Source organism: Columba livia, chromosome 10, assembly GCF_036013475.1.
Source record: "Columba livia isolate bColLiv1 breed racing homer chromosome 10, bColLiv1.pat.W.v2, whole genome shotgun sequence".
Taxonomy (NCBI): Eukaryota; Metazoa; Chordata; class Aves; order Columbiformes; family Columbidae; genus Columba; species Columba livia.
The window spans coordinates 3,167,138-3,182,807 of record NC_088611.1 but is presented as its reverse complement, the minus strand read 5'-3'; the positions used below and the strand labels follow the sequence as shown (position 1 = coordinate 3,182,807).

At 45.1% G+C, this 15,670-nt stretch overlaps 1 protein-coding gene across 3 annotated transcripts in view; it reads right to left on the bottom strand.

Annotated features, from left to right (window-relative positions):
* The window catches only part of BICD2 (BICD cargo adaptor 2), a 92,564-nt gene that overhangs the window by 24,896 nt on the left and 51,998 nt on the right, over positions 1-15,670 (bottom strand). The window lies entirely within an intron of this gene.

The window sequence follows — 15,670 nt, the reverse complement described above, 5'->3', positions numbered from 1 at the left end:
GCCATCCTGCTCTTTCGCACAACCTCTGGGCCTTTCTGTCTCCGTCTCTCTTTTCCCTCTGGGATCGGCTGTTCAGGACCAGGTGCTCCTTTACTTTATATTTTATTTCCATTTTATGTATATTTTATCAGTAGTGGTATATTAATATTTGTTATTTCATTAAACTGTGTATATCTCAATCCACGCGTTTCTCCCTTCCCTTTCGATTCTCTCCCCTATTTGGGGGTAGTGGATGCAGCGAGCGGCTGTCGTGGTTATTTTGCCAGCGGGGTTAAACTGCGACGCAGGGAAAGCAGCACTCACACCTGTGTTGTGTCACTGGCTGTAAGCACCAAACAGTAGTTTTCCAGATCAGAAGTCAATGCCTAAATCTGTTAACGCTTAAACATGAAGGGCCTTTTCACAAGAGAAAGACAGATTCAGATGACTTCAGGTGTTCTTATTTGGACATGTATTTGTTGCTGCTTTTCAAGAGATCTTTTCTTTATGCCCAGTGCAATAATTTGGCCACGTGTTGTAATGAATCCTTCTGGAGAGAGACACTGAGTTAAAGCTCAAAGTAAATCCAGGATCCCCGGTAGAAAGAAATAGCAACTGTGGTTGACTTATCAAATGTTCGCTCCTCTCGGCCCCAAGACTTATGTATTACCTTAAAAAAATTTTAACCAAAAAGTCACCATTGTTTTGGGATAGATAAGAAGTAAAAATCAATATAGTGCTGTACAATGATCTTCAGATATTTTGTGAATATTCACAGACACTTAAATCAAGCTAGCACTTATCCAGATACGTGAATGGTTCACTGTACTTAGCTCTATTTTTTCCAACATTATTTTCCTTCTGTCCACACCTTCGAATACTTAACTAAAACAAAGTAAAAAATACGTTCGAAAACATCAGTGTAAATACCATCAGAGACAGGCAATACAGTTCCCTATAAAAATAGTATCCAGATATTTCAGCAGCCATACATGTGAAGTGACAGGATGGTTTTCCAAACAGTTTTAAATCGGCTCAAAGCAAACACGAGCTCATGAAAGAGGCATCCCATCAATTCGGCTGCTTAGGTTATGCTATGTTATTTCTGTTTTCATCTATCCAGCAGCCTAGCCAAGAAAGCTTAATCCTCTGGTATACAAACTCAGATTCTGCTGTGTTCTCCCTTTCTGGTTAGAAACAAGAACGTCAGCAATGAGTAAGAGGTGGTCTCGCTCCTCCTGCGAGTGCGCGGGAGCAATACAACAGGTATTAACAGGCACCTACAGAGAGGTGAGAGATAAAGGAAATGATTGTGGCAGGAACATACGCCAGGACTCGGATCTGGCATGTGCCAAACACAAACACAGAATCACCTGCAACTGTTAAGACCGACAATTTAAATTATAGCTCCCTCACACATCAGGTAGAGATTAGACTATATAAACTTGCCAGCTTATTTTTAGCAATGAAGAACACTACTTCCCAGCAGAGTGAAAGCTAAAATAGGCATTCATTGCTGAAACAAGACACTACAGTACAACCATGCCCATGAAAACCTGTCACATCCCATATTCCACACCTGAGCAAGTGTAGGCTCCACCTTCGCACAAACCCCGGGCCACAGGGAACGGTGTGGCACAGGGAGCTGAAGGCTACAGGCCGACGTGAATTCACATCCAAACCTCTTAACAACCGCAATGAAGACCTCTTGCCTTCGGCAGAAAGAGCCTCCAGCTGAATAATCCCAACTGTTAGGACTGCAAAAGGCTCTTACATCAAACCGTGTTTCATACAAATTAGGAGATCTTATCTGTAATTTCCCCCCCATTCCCAAGCAAGTGGAATGCAATGGAAGACCTCCCACAAAGCTTTTTGGCAGCTTCTCTCCCCACCATTCAGGGGTTGCTTTGCTCCTCCTCCTCCCTGGGTGATTTAATCTTTGCAGAGGTCAATGCCTGGAGAAATCACTGGAGCCAGTCTTTGTTGAGAAAGAACGGTTTCTGTCCAGTCTTGCCCGTTTAACTCAGAGCAACAGTAAGAGCCCATTATTCAATGCAAAAGTATTGTCGTGCTCTGTCTAGCACAAGAAAAATCATTCTATTTCAATGCGTGTACAGGAAGGGCAGATTTAAAAATAGCTCCCTTGTTCCCTGACTGGGCAAGGAAGATATAACCTAGATTTATTGGCTGTTTAGTAAGCTGTACATTCAGTTTGCTCTTAGCATTTTCTTGTCAAATAAATGTGTGTGCCTGCAAGCTGCAAGGTTAACTGGGGTGCCATGCTCTCATATAACTGGTTTCTTCCTTCCCTCTTGCCCTGAGCACAAGGGCGAGGGGGAGCTGGAACACAAGCGTTAGGCTCTCAGCTACACACAAAAAATACAAATCACACCTCCGCTCCAAGCTAATCATACAGCACTTCAAAACATCATTACCACTGTGCGCAGAATTGATGGCCACAAAGTCCCGTTGAGAGATCATCTGCCCGACAAAACTCCTCCGCTTCTCAACCTTGAGAACGTTCCTACACACAGACACCTCCCACCCCTCCTGCCCAGGAACACACTGTGACCTGAACGTGCAAACACGTCTGGTGGAGGCTGAGGGCCAGGCACAGCTCCACCTATAGCTGATTTCTATACATATATAAGCATATGTCCTGGTTTTGTTAAAATCAAGTTTCTCTTTTGGTGAATTTTGCCTGTCAGCTAAAGCCTTCATGTTAACTGCATTTTCCTGGAGAACCAGACACATGTTTTGGTAAACCTAGCAATGGAATGCAAACTTATTGATAAGCACGGATGGACATCTCACGAGAGGGGCGACGAGAAACAAGTGACCAAGAAACCGACCAACTGTGTATAACATCCCATTCACGTGAATACTTCATATAAAAGTGCGAGATCACAAGGATCTCATCCCTTTTCCTTATGGCCGACATTAGGAGAGGACCTTGCTAGTCATCCCTGTGAACTGAGGCCAGTGACAGACTGAATCCAGCTCCGGTTGGCTGCAGAGTCCGGTCCAGGCCTTCGGGTGCCGGCTCTGCAGTTGCTGAGACTTTCAAGATTGGTTTTGTATATTTTGTATTATTTTCTCTATTTTATCAGTAGCATTAGTAAAACATTTTTAATGTTTCCAACTCTCTTCTCTCTGTCCTTCTTTCCCTCCCGATCGCCTGTGCTGAGTGGAAGGGGGGAGAGGGAGGGGCAAAAAGGGGAAGTGGGGGGGAGAGAGGGGGTTAACAATACATCTGCCAGGGTTTGATTGTCACCCCGCAATCTAAACCCTCGACAACATATAAGAACTACCACCCCAAATGTATGTTTATGACAGTTGTTCAGCATTCAACTATTCCCACTGACATTCGACAGTCACCGAGTTACTCAAATATAACTATCACGGCTTTTACACTTCAGTTCCGTCCAGGAGTCACAGACATCCCTCTCCACTCCTACACAACAGAAATGGACTATTCTTTTGATACAAAGCTTTGGGGTTTTTTAATTGTATCAGCACCTGTGCCCTCTTCTCCAAACACTGCACGGGAAATTACTAAGAAAACAGTTGTTATAGGCAACAGAAAAATTAGAGCGCTCTCAGAAGTGTTTTACAACACAAACACAAAAGAAATATTGCAAAAGACAGACCACACAACCAGCAGGGAAGGTCACTGTCCGCATCAGGCAGACCGTATTTTCCAAAATTTATAGCGAGTTTTTTTGGTGTCGTGATCACACAAGCCCGTTGGAGAAAAAAATAAAGCAGATATTACAAAAAACTGTAGTTTAGACTCTTCTCCACTGTTTTGTTACGAGTCATGCCATGCCATGGTCTATCTGATGAAAAACTGCCCAACTTTCTAAGCCTTGGTGTGACTGCAGACAGAAGTAGACACAAATAGGGAAGGAAGGGGGGAGGCAGAATACTGTGGTCACTTAGAAGCAGAAGAAACAGTGTTTTGTTTGTGTGTTTTCATAAATAAGTCAAGCTTTAATTGCATTTCATACAGAAAAAAAATCACTGAGCCAAAAAAACCCCAAGAGAGAGATGACTCATAGGCCAGCCAGTCTCCCTTCCCAGGTGCCTCTCTGAAATATTATTTCACTCTGGGAACAGGGGAGAAAAAACCCAAACAAAGAAAAACCTCCCCCCTGCAAAAAAGAACAGCAGTGGCAATTGCAGCCAAGAGCAGGAGAGAAGCCCCAGGGCCAGCAGCACAGCACTTGTCCCCAGCGCTCTCGCAGAAACCGCAGTGACGCTGCGATGCCAGCGCGGAATCCCAGAATGTCAGGGACTGGAAGGGCCTTGGAAAGCTCATCCAGTGCAATCCCCCCATGGAGCAGGAACACCCAGATGAGGTTACACAGGAAGGTGTCCAGGCGGGTTGGAATGTCTGCACAGAAGGAGACTCCACAACCCCCTGGGCAGCCTGGGCCAGGCTCTGACACCCTCACCCCCAACAAGTTTCTTCTCATCTTTAAGCGGAACCTCCTGTGTTCCAGTTTGCACCCATTGCCCCCCAGCACAGCTCAGCAGCGCAACACGGGAGCTCCCGTGTCAGCACCTCGGGCTGCTCTGCAACTCATCCTAAAAGAACTTACCAAAAAAGTTCCTCACCTCACCCCTTATGAGGTTTCCTACACTGGGGCCAGCTATATGCCCACTTAATGCATTTGGAGCCGCTGAGCAAATCTGACCCAATTTCTCTTTCCTAGCAGAAGCTGCAGTCTTTTTATTCTTTTTATTTTTCTTGTTTCTACTAGGAGGCAAGCTCTGAAGAGCTCTAATTCACGTGAGACAGGCCCGGTGTTCCCAAGCACAGACAGCTTGAACTTCACAACAAATATCCTGCAGGCAACACAAATCAGAGATGACAGGGAAGAGGAGGTGGAATACGTGCACCTCGCAGCACATTTATTCTCCTGCAGAAAGTGCGGAACCGAGCACACCAGCTGTGTAACCTAACGTACAGATAATGCTCCCAATAGCTCTGAAACGTTAATGGAAGACATGCAGCTACCCTGAAGCTTTGGTAGTAAATGTGCACAACTGCCTGTTTTTTAGTAGGTTTGGGTGTTGGTTAGTTTTTGTGGGTTTTGGTTGTGGTTGTTGTTGGTTTTTTTGTGTTGTTTGGGGCTGCTTGTTGTTTTGTTTGTTTGTTTGTCTGTTTGTTGGCTTTTTCTTTAACCTGTCCTCTTATGATCCAAACACCTGCCCCGTGACAAAGCATCTCACTGCAGATACGTGTCAGTGATTAATGCCGGGGCACCACCCTACTAATGTACTCAGCTCAAGACTTCTTGATTTTTTCGCAAACCATTAAATAAAAAGCTTTGTGAAGCTGTGACCTTAAGGATGGGTGTATTGCGACATTGGAGAACAAGGAAATGCACTGTCATGGATTTCTTTCCTGCACAATATTAGAGACACCTGAGGTGAGACTCAGTTACTACAGCACATCCTGGAGCCATTTAAATCTCTTATAGCTTAATCAGCATTAAGTCTTGCTACAATACAAGTGTCATATTGCTTAATGTGGCGTCTGCTATTTCAACAGTTGATCCAATCCAGAGCCAAATCAAAAACCCACCCTCGGAACCCTTTCTTTGTCATGGGAGGGTTAACACCTGCGCACGGAGAGCTGGGATGAGCAAACCACCACTTACTCTTGTGTAAGAGACCACAGCCCTGCTCTAGCGATGCTCTCCCACTGCAAGGTGACAACTCCGGGGAGGATAAATACACTGTCCCCCAGGCTTCATCTGCCCACCCAAATGGGTGGTCTGCAGCCCTGGGTGTCTGGCACAAGGCAGCAGCAGTGCCGTGTCATCACAGAAATAAACCATATCAATGGTGTGGGAGAAGCTGGGAGGACTGGAATGAATCTGGGGGCACTAGATGAGTCTCTGAGATCAGAGGACAACTTTTAAAAGCCATCCAAAACCCATTTTAAAACTGGAATAAGTCAGTTCCTGTCAATGGTCTCACTTCCAAACAGTGATCTCACCACCTATAAAACTGTGCTGGTTTTGAGCTCTGGGAGCACTAGAGGGGACCCTGCTCCCAATGTGTGTCCCCAGCCACACTGCTGTGGAGACCTGGGCTCTGCACCTCGGCTCTGGCTGAGTGTGGGAGGCTGGGTGGAAAACGCTGACCCAAACTTAATGACAACGTTATGAATGGCAGGGTGAAACGTTATTATTACAGTCTCCCCCTTCCTGCACTGAATTGCTTGCTAAGAGCAGTTAAACTCCAGCTGTTTTTCAAATATCAAATTTAAATGCTTGGCAGCTTTCCATGTCCTTCACTGCCACATAGAAAACATTTAACCCTTCGAAGGCCTGCCAATAAACTCTTAGGTAGCTGCCATCTCTTACCTCCAGAGGGGCTGGTGGAGCCAAGTGCAGCTCCAAGAAGGGTCACTGCCACCCCATGTGTCCCCAGGCAAACACCACAGAGGTGGGTGACGCTCAACAGCAGCCTCGCTCGCCGCTGCACCTGCTGAAAGCTGCCACGGCCTCAGCGAGCAGGTTGTCAGGGGTGTTCTGTGGGCTCTGTTTGTATTTTCAGATGCTAATGAAACAAACTTGAGGTTGTTTTAACAAACCTCCTTCAAGTTGAAATGAGAAGGAAGAAAAGAGCTCAGTAACTGAGACGACAGCTCTCTGCATTCAACAGCATGACCGTCATTGCCCCAGGTTTGGGAAGACCCAGGAATGTCATCCCCTGGAGGACGGTTGAACTTGGATTTACCCCTGGAAGAGACAAAGTCCAGCTCCCACTGCAGTAATTCTCCCTATGGATGCAAACTAGAAAGGGACTGGAAGGGTAAAGCACGCTTCCAGGACAACAAAATGAACTATAAACCAGAAGCATAAAGAAGCATAAGAAGCATAAAGAACGTTCACTGCCTCTTCTGTGGTTTTGTCTACAGCCCGCACTTGTGGGAATAAAGTAGTACCAAAAGGGTATTTCAATTAGTAACTCGAAATCACATATACATATATATATATTTTTTAAAGTCAGTTGTGACATCAAACAGTTTTTATATTTCACAGAATCACAGAATGTCAGGGATTGGAAGGGACCTCAAAAGATAATCTAATTCAATCCCCCTGGCAGAGCAGGATCACCTAGATGATGATAGATATTTCAGATTGAGATTGCTTATTAAAAGCTAGTAACCCAAATCAGGCATTCCCCGTATCTGCACTCCTTAACAAAGAACAGCAATGAAAGCTACAAGTGAGATATTGCTCTGCCTGGAGAAATGTGGTGGCTCTAAGGACGTACAGAACAGGAGGTCACAAAGCCAACTTTGAAACAGTAATTTGCTGAAATTGAGTTCAGATCCTTAAAGCTCTCGGGGCTTCATTTCCTGACTGAAGCGTATCATCTGGACTCCTCTAACGCACCAGCTGTCCTAGGAGAGTCAAACACCTGCAATTCACTGCGACCATTTGGTAGCAAAGCCCAAACAGGCCAGTTCCCCAACTAGAGATCGGCCTACATCTCTGGTTTTGTGAAGACACTCCGCCTCTCAAGAGCAACCATGCTGCTGGGATATGGCTCGCAATAGATCCACAACAGCCCTCATCGAACAGGGCCTATCTTTGGTGAGGTGTGAACTCACCGTGTGCTGGAGCTCTGTGCTGGGACTCAGGGTGCGCTGGACCAGCTCTGGCCCTGGAGCCCCGTGCCCAGCCCGGGCCATAGAATCAGAGAATCATTTCAGTTGGAAGAGACTCCCAGAATCATTGAGTCCAACCATAACCTAACCCAGCTCTAGCACTAAACCATGTCCCTAACAACCTCCTCTAAACGCCTTTTAAACCCCTCCAGGGCTGGTGACTCCAGCACTGCCCTGGGCAGCCTGTTCCAATGCCCCACAACCCTTTGGGGAAGAAATTGTTCCCCACATCCAACCTCAACCTCCCCTGGCGCAACTTGAGGCCGTTTCCTCTGCTCCTGGCGCTTGTTCCTGGGGAGCAGAGCCCGACCCCCCTGGCTCCAAGCTCCTTTCAGGCAGTTCAGAGATCAGAAGGTCTCCCCTCAGCTCCTGTTCTCCAGCTGAACCCCCAGGTCCCTCAGCCGCTCCCATCACACTTGTGCTCCAGCCCCTCACCAGCTCCGTTCCCTTCTCTCAACTCGCTCCAGCACCTCAATGTCCTTTTCTTATGATGAGGCAGAGCTGCTGCTGCTCCCGGGTACCAACAACCTCGGGCAGGAGGAGACAGGCCAGTGACCAGGGTGAAAAAACTGCAGGGAATCCCTTCTAACACCATCAGACATTCCCTTGTCAACATCCTGAATAGTCTCGCTTGTCCCTAACCAAGCTAAAACAAGTCTAATGTTTTAGTATTTCCATAAACCACCTAGAAAATTTCTGCAACTTCAGCGCTAGATACCACAAATCCGTCAGACTTAAAAGAATTTACAATTAAAATAATGTTGACAAAATGTTGAAGTTAATACAGCTGTTAAAGATTAGAGGTCTCCTACTGACTTAATTTGGCCATAACTAATTTATATGTAAGGCATGAGATAAAAACTTGGGCTAAATTTATACTTGCAGCATTAGTGGCCTATTTTCACAAGATGCCGCACCTCCTGGATGTGGAAAGTGCTTAGTTTACACTACCCAACCCTATTGAGATACAATCATCTCAAAATCACTGGCTTAGAGCCCCATCACTACTTCAAACAACTTTAATGAGGTCAATCCCGAAGGAGTTATCTATCTAAATTAATTATACCTATGATACTACTTTATGAGTAGCAGAGGCATATGACAGATTTTGCTTATTATGGAAGTGGTACTTCTTTACAGAAAATCCCATGGAATAGAGGCAAAGGCTATAATATTAATATCATATGGAAGCCTTATGGAGGCTGGATTTTCCCTTCACAAGTTTCAGCACGGATCCTGCTGCCAAACCGGGATCACTCAGCATTCCCAATTAAAAGTTGTTGTTTTCTAATCTAGCAGCAACATTTTCTAGTAACACTTCACATCCAACACACTGACTTGCACACAGTTGCACAAATTGCAAGTGTCTGCAGTGCAAAATTTATCTAAATGAAGTTGCTGTGTATAACTTGCATGAAACTAAAGGTGGTGGTGAGAAAAAAGGATCAAGTGAAAAGGGATGGAAAGCAAGGACAGAGCCGTGGGAGATCCGTCTGGACATAACCCCAGCTGCTGCCATATCGCAGGCTGTACTTCTGCTTTCCAACAGACAAACTGAAGGTTACAACAGGAGCAGGACTCAAGCAGCCCAGATTTTCTTTCAGCAGCCTTGTTTACCACTTAGCAGGGCAGAATTAATAACTTTCTGATGACTTAATAAAATTACTTCATATATAGTAGGACTAAATGATGAAACTTCCTTCCCTTTTCACGGTTGTACTTGAGACAGTATGTTACATCTAGCTTGGACTCTACAGAAATAAACAGATGTGCGACACAGCAATTGGATCTTTGTCAAATAATGACTACATGCTGTTTCCAGAGATTTCCTTTGTCTCATGACGCTTATCTTAGAGCTACAAGAGGCTTTGAAAAGCCAAAAGCTCTGCAGGGTCAGTTGTTCTGAATGTATTTATGCCACACCAGCCTCTTCCTTGCAGGACACGCTTTGGAGGGAGCACGTGTTGTATACCAGTTGTATACCAGTCATCAGCAAGATACTGTTTTGTTCCAGTCGCACTCAAAAGTGCATGATCTGTGCCTCTTAGAGGGCCACTGACTTATATTTCCATAAAGCAATTAAAAAAAACTAAATCTTTGGCCATATAAGAGGAACACACTGCCCTCTTTCTATAAGAAAGGATTATTTTCCTAAGAACTGTTTCCATAAACCACACTAAAATTATACTGTATAAAAATCTACATGTAGGCAAAACTGGCAGCAGCAAAATAGAAGAGTCTCTGCATCACACAAAAAGCAATGTTCATGGACCCCAGGCCAGTTTTTCCTTCCACAAGAGTTTTTGTCTAAATTCTTCTGAACTCCAATGGTTGAGACATAGATACGATCAAACAGCTCTGTCAGAATAGTCACAGAACACACATAGCCATTATTAAGACACAAAAAGGACAAGTCTCCATTCTAGATTCTGCATTTTAGGGCAAAATACCATGACAGCAGAAGTGGCAGTGCCCTACTCTGGGAAGTAGTTGGCAGTGCCTGTGCTGACAGGCCCATCTATATTGCCTGGTAGCCATCAGCTGTCTCAACTAATACCTGCTATTTTCATATTGGCCACGCAACTGTAACACTAAGAACTCCCTTGGATATTCTAAAAACCAGATCTAAAAACCAGTAATTTATCACAGAATCCCAGAACGTCAGGGGTTGGAAGGGCCCTGGAAAGCTCATCCAGTGCAATCCCCCCATGGAGCAGGAACACCCAGATGAGGTTACACAGGAAGGTGTCCAGGCGGGTTGGAATGTCTGCACAGAAGGAGACTCCACAACCCCCTGGGCAGCCTGGGCCAGGCTCTGCCACCCTCACCACGAACAAGTTTCTTCTCATATTCAAGTGGAACCTCCTGTATTCCAGTTTGCACCCATTGCCCCTTGTCCTATCACTGGTTGTCACCCAGAAGAGCCTGGCTCCATCCTCCTGACACTCCCCCTTTCCATATTGATCCCCAGGAATGAGTCCCCCCTCAGTGTCCTCTTGTCCAGCTCCAGAGCCCCAGCTCCCTCAGCCTTTCCTCACACGGGAGATGCTCCACTCCCTTCAGCATCTTGGTGGCTGCGCTGGACTCTCTCCAGCAGTTCCCTGTCCTGCTGGAACTGAGGGGCCACAACTGGACACAATATTCCAGGTGTGGTCTCCCCAGGGAAGAGCAGAGGGAGAGGAGAACCTCTCTGACCTACTGACCACCCCCTTCTAACCCACCCCAGGTACCATTGGCCTTCCTGGCCACAAGGGCCCAGTGCTGGCAGGTTATCAGGTTGGAATCAGCCATCTTTTCAATCTCCTTTCAGGATTTTCCCTTCAGACCTGGCTACGTGAGCACCGCTCGGGCCGGTGCCAATCTGACACAGCACAGGTGTCCGTGGGTCAGGGAAATGCCAACTGTCCCGGGTTTCTCCCATCTGCTCCACTTTTAGAGCAGCAGACACCTCCCTCTGGGCAACCAAATACTAAGAAGTAGCAGGGGTTAACGAGTTAGCTATGCTCACTAATTAAATAAAGGGAGAGAATACCATGCAATGTCAATTATAAAAATCTGATAGCCTTCTTCATCTGCAGGTGATCCATTGGCCATTATGGGGAGAGAAACTTGATATGTTATGACCTCAAACTTACTTCACCTAAAAAACACCTAAACTTGAAAAACAAAATACGGGTGGAAAAAAAAATAATGGATCCTGATAGTCACAAGGGCATCAACAGCACAGCCACGTTATTTCCGACACCACAGGCACACCCCCAGCTGGCTCTTTGTGCTGTGCCCGAGCGACGTTTGTCACAAGCCACGTTCTTAAAACCTACCATATGTGACTTGAAAAACAATCTCAGGGTGCAGTTCTGAGTTGATTTATCAGCACAAAAGCACTAGGTGAAACAAAGGAATTACCCCCCAAGCACATTACAGTACTGCTTTGAAGCATACTGTGGTACATGCTCTTTCCCATTTTCAAAAAATGCCACCAAATCTTGCTGGGACAGATTGCCAAGGGTCACCTACTTAATGGAAGCCGTGCCAAGCAGGGGCGAAACAAAGCGATCTCCCTGCTTCTGCATCCTAACATCACACTGCACGCAGCAGGAAAACACAAACCAACCAACCAAACCAACCTCCCACCTCTTTAATTAATTTGCAAAGTAACTTCAAGCCATTGTTTCACTCATTAGAGCGTTTCCAGCTACTTCGCCAACTGTGCATTTTGATTTTACATCCATTAAAAGATTACAGCTGCATACAAGAGACTTTTTCCCTCCAGTGCTCTTGCCAGTCAGAAACCATGAGCAGAATAAAGGTTGTAATGAAGGTTGCGAGGAGCCACGACTGAAGAGGAAGACTCATCCTGCTATTACAGCACCCATAGGTACCCAGCAATTTAATTAGAACAACGAAAAGATCCCCAAGCGAGCGTGTTACCAGCTTAATTCCCAAACAATACAGTATTGGGGAACCTTAACTAATTGAAACTCTGAGAATCATATTTAGAGTTTTATAATGTCAAAAGAATAAGAATTTATTTTAATATTCATACACAGTGTTCAAATGGTGACTTGCAATGCACCCGTTTTCAGTATTAATTCATTTTTGGACACGGAGTTTCTAAGCAGCAGTCACGACAGCAAGAGAAACGCTGTTGTTAACATCTTTCCTCTGAATATATCAGCGCACAACAACAAAAGAGAAATCACCAGCAGATGCCTCCTTGAATACGTGCAAAGCACACCAACCGAATTTCTGCAACCACTCGTCTTCTTTGGAACGGATTTTTATTGTGTTTCAAATGGCTAAAAACAACAGTATTTTTGTAAAAATACTCCGCTCTCATAGCTCTTTGGAAAAAAAAAAAAGGGAAAATAAAGGAAGCTGTCAGTATAAAAACCAACTACAATGAAAATAAAAAGGTGGGAATAGAACAGGTGTCTGCAACGTGCAGCTATCGCACCGGTAGTGCCGCCTCCCAACCTCCCGCACCGCACAAAAGGCAGGTTTTACAAAATAAATACAACAAAACTATTCACACTGTGACCCTTCTAATTCTTTCAACACCATAGAGGACAAGAAATCCAGTCCTGCACGCTAAACGTGATGCCTTCAAGAAGCGAGCTTGGCACTGCTTTGCTTTTGGAAATGGAGCTTTACCAATGTGCAAACAGCCACTTTTACATTTGGAGCACGTTTAGCTGCTGATTTCCAGCCAGGCTGCTCTCTTCAGATATAACTCTTGCAGTTTGTTTTAGCATTATTTAAATATGCTTCTGTATGCACGGTTCAAAAAGCCAGCAATGAATCAAGGAATATCTTCTATGCGCTGCTGTGGGCCATTATTGGAGCATTACACCCGGGCTCAGAAAGGACAGGAAAATCCACAGGTATTCGGCTCTGCAAAACCCCTTTGTGCTCAGAGCCTTTTCCATTAGAAGCTGAGGATTGCCACATGAACAAGGAGAAATGGTGGAGACACATCTTTATCCCCAGAGCCTTACACTGAAAGCCTCATCACACTGCTGCCTTACGCCCAAATTCAGTGCTGATAAATACATGGATTCCTATGAGCTTTCAGGGCAAGAAAAGACGATGTACAAATGCACCAGCCTCCTGCAGCCTCTCCTGTGCAACATACGGGAATAGCAGTAAGTGGTACGCAAGGCTGAAACATAAAGCCACCCACAAATCCCTGGCACAGAAGCTTTCTAGCAGTGCTTACTATATTCTGCAATGAAGAGATGACATTTTTTTGTTCGCTGAAGAATAAACATGTCAGGGCTGGTTGGTTAGTTTTTTAGGTTTAATCCGTGAGCATGGGTGAGCTTCACAGGCCATAAACTTAATTAAGGAAATTATTTACGGGATTTGACTGGAGCATGAGGGTTGTTAGAGTCACTTGAGACTCCAGAAAACCAAACTCATGACTGATTCCGCCAATGTCAGGCAAGACAAAACTGACAGGTCTTTATAGGTCTCCGTGCTGGGTAGCCTTTTTCTCTAGGGTTAAAAACAAAGAAACAAACAAAACCCCAGGACAAACAATTGTGTGTCTGTGTTTAACACAGATCTGAAAATGCCAGCATCATCCACAGAAAAGAGAGGGAGAATCCCCCGCGCACAGCAGGGCCAGGTCACTGCACGGTGTGCGTTATCCTTCAGATTGACACACACTTTCTTGATAAAGCCTATTAGACAATAATGCAGAACAAGAAAGTTTCTTCAGAACAAGCCTCAAAAAAACAGCTTCCATTTTATAGTCTTGGAGGAATAAAATTACTCATACACTGCTGATAACTTTTTAAAACATACTATTTAGTCCATATTCTATTTTACCATACCACGTCAGCTATTTTTCTTCACAGGTAAAAGCACACACGTTAAAATCTATTTCCTTCCTTAGTTTACATAATCAGAACAGCTTTACTTCCCTGGGAAAGAGTCGCTCACTTGTTTTTCAGCTTGTCTCTGCTAGGCACAGCCACCTCATGACTTCACAGCCAAATCACGCTATGAAATCTGTTTGGGTGCCACTAAACACAGGAGAGATGAAAGCAGATTAAACAGGAATGGCAATTAGCAATTACTCAGGAGCAATTACTCCTTCATTGCCTCCTCCAGGACACAGGAGCTGCTGAGCTAGCTAATGTCAGCACTAAAACTCATCATCCAACCACCCTGCCGGCCTGTCTCAACAGGCCAGAGTTAGATAAGTCACCTGAAAACGTCAAAACCGCTTGTGTCTGCTGCAGCAGCTCCAGGTGCACCCAGTGTCACTTCTCCTTCCCAAACCAACTCAATGCTTCCGTGCAAGTGTCCTAACAAGACACAAAAGGAACAACGGCACCTTGAACACGCAGTCTCGAACGCGTTTCCAACCGACATGGGTCTGCCTGGTTTCAAGGTGCCTCCGGAGCTGCTGCCCGGTACCCTCGACCATCCTCCTCCTGCCACTACTAAGGACTGACCAGGTTCTTCCAAAAAAGCCCCAGCAACAGCAAAACTCCATGTGCTATCAAATAGCTATAAAACAGCAGATAAAGCCTTTTGCAGCCAGCCCTCACAAGCAGGTCTCCCTCAAAAATAAATCAGAGATTCAGTGTCAGATGATTTCCTTCCTGACTGTTTCTTTTTCTTGCCTTTTAAACTTTTAGTTTTGACAGGAGGAGCCCTCTGCCTCACCAGAGGACACACAATCAAGCATTTTCCACATCCTTCCTCTTTTCTGTGTCCAATCCAGAACGATTGCAATGGAAGTAAATTTTCCTGTTCCCCCCAGACATCTTGCAAGTCCGTTCTTTTGATAGGCAATAATATGGGACTTCCAAAATACAGACTATAAAGACTACATCTGCCTACAAACATTCTCCATAACAAGATGGAGAAGAGCCACAGTATTTTTTCCTTCCTCAGCAGTCAGAACAAACAAAGGGAGGAATTTCCACTACGTCTCTGTGGTATAAAGCAGTAGATTGTATTCCACCTTCATCCTCCATGTGTTCAGACGACAGCACCATTCTTCACAGCACGGGCTCCTCGGACTAAATCAACATCAGATTTTTACCATACAGCAGCCTAAAACTAAGCACGGCAACAGGGACTGGGGAAAACCACGCTGCTTATCCTGCTCACTAGCTTACAACAGCCACAACATGTTCTCCTTATTCCTCTTGCACAACGCTTTCAAATTGAATATGCTATTAGCTGTATAAATCATTACAGGAGGTCTGTGCATTTCCTCCTGTTTCCACTTACCTGGACAACAATGGTGAAGTAGCAACTCTTTGAACTTGTGCCACTTCCTACTGCATCGTATGAGAGAAAAGCCAAGTTCCTTAAGAGGGTCACGTTGGCTTGGCTTTTTTGTGGACCAGGAAAAGGTTGATATGTCTGTTCACACATCCTATCTCACTGTTCCCTACTAGTACTTATAAGACAAACGAAATCAAAATGCAATATACAAATAGGCATTTTCAGAGGAAAAGAATCCCATACCACACA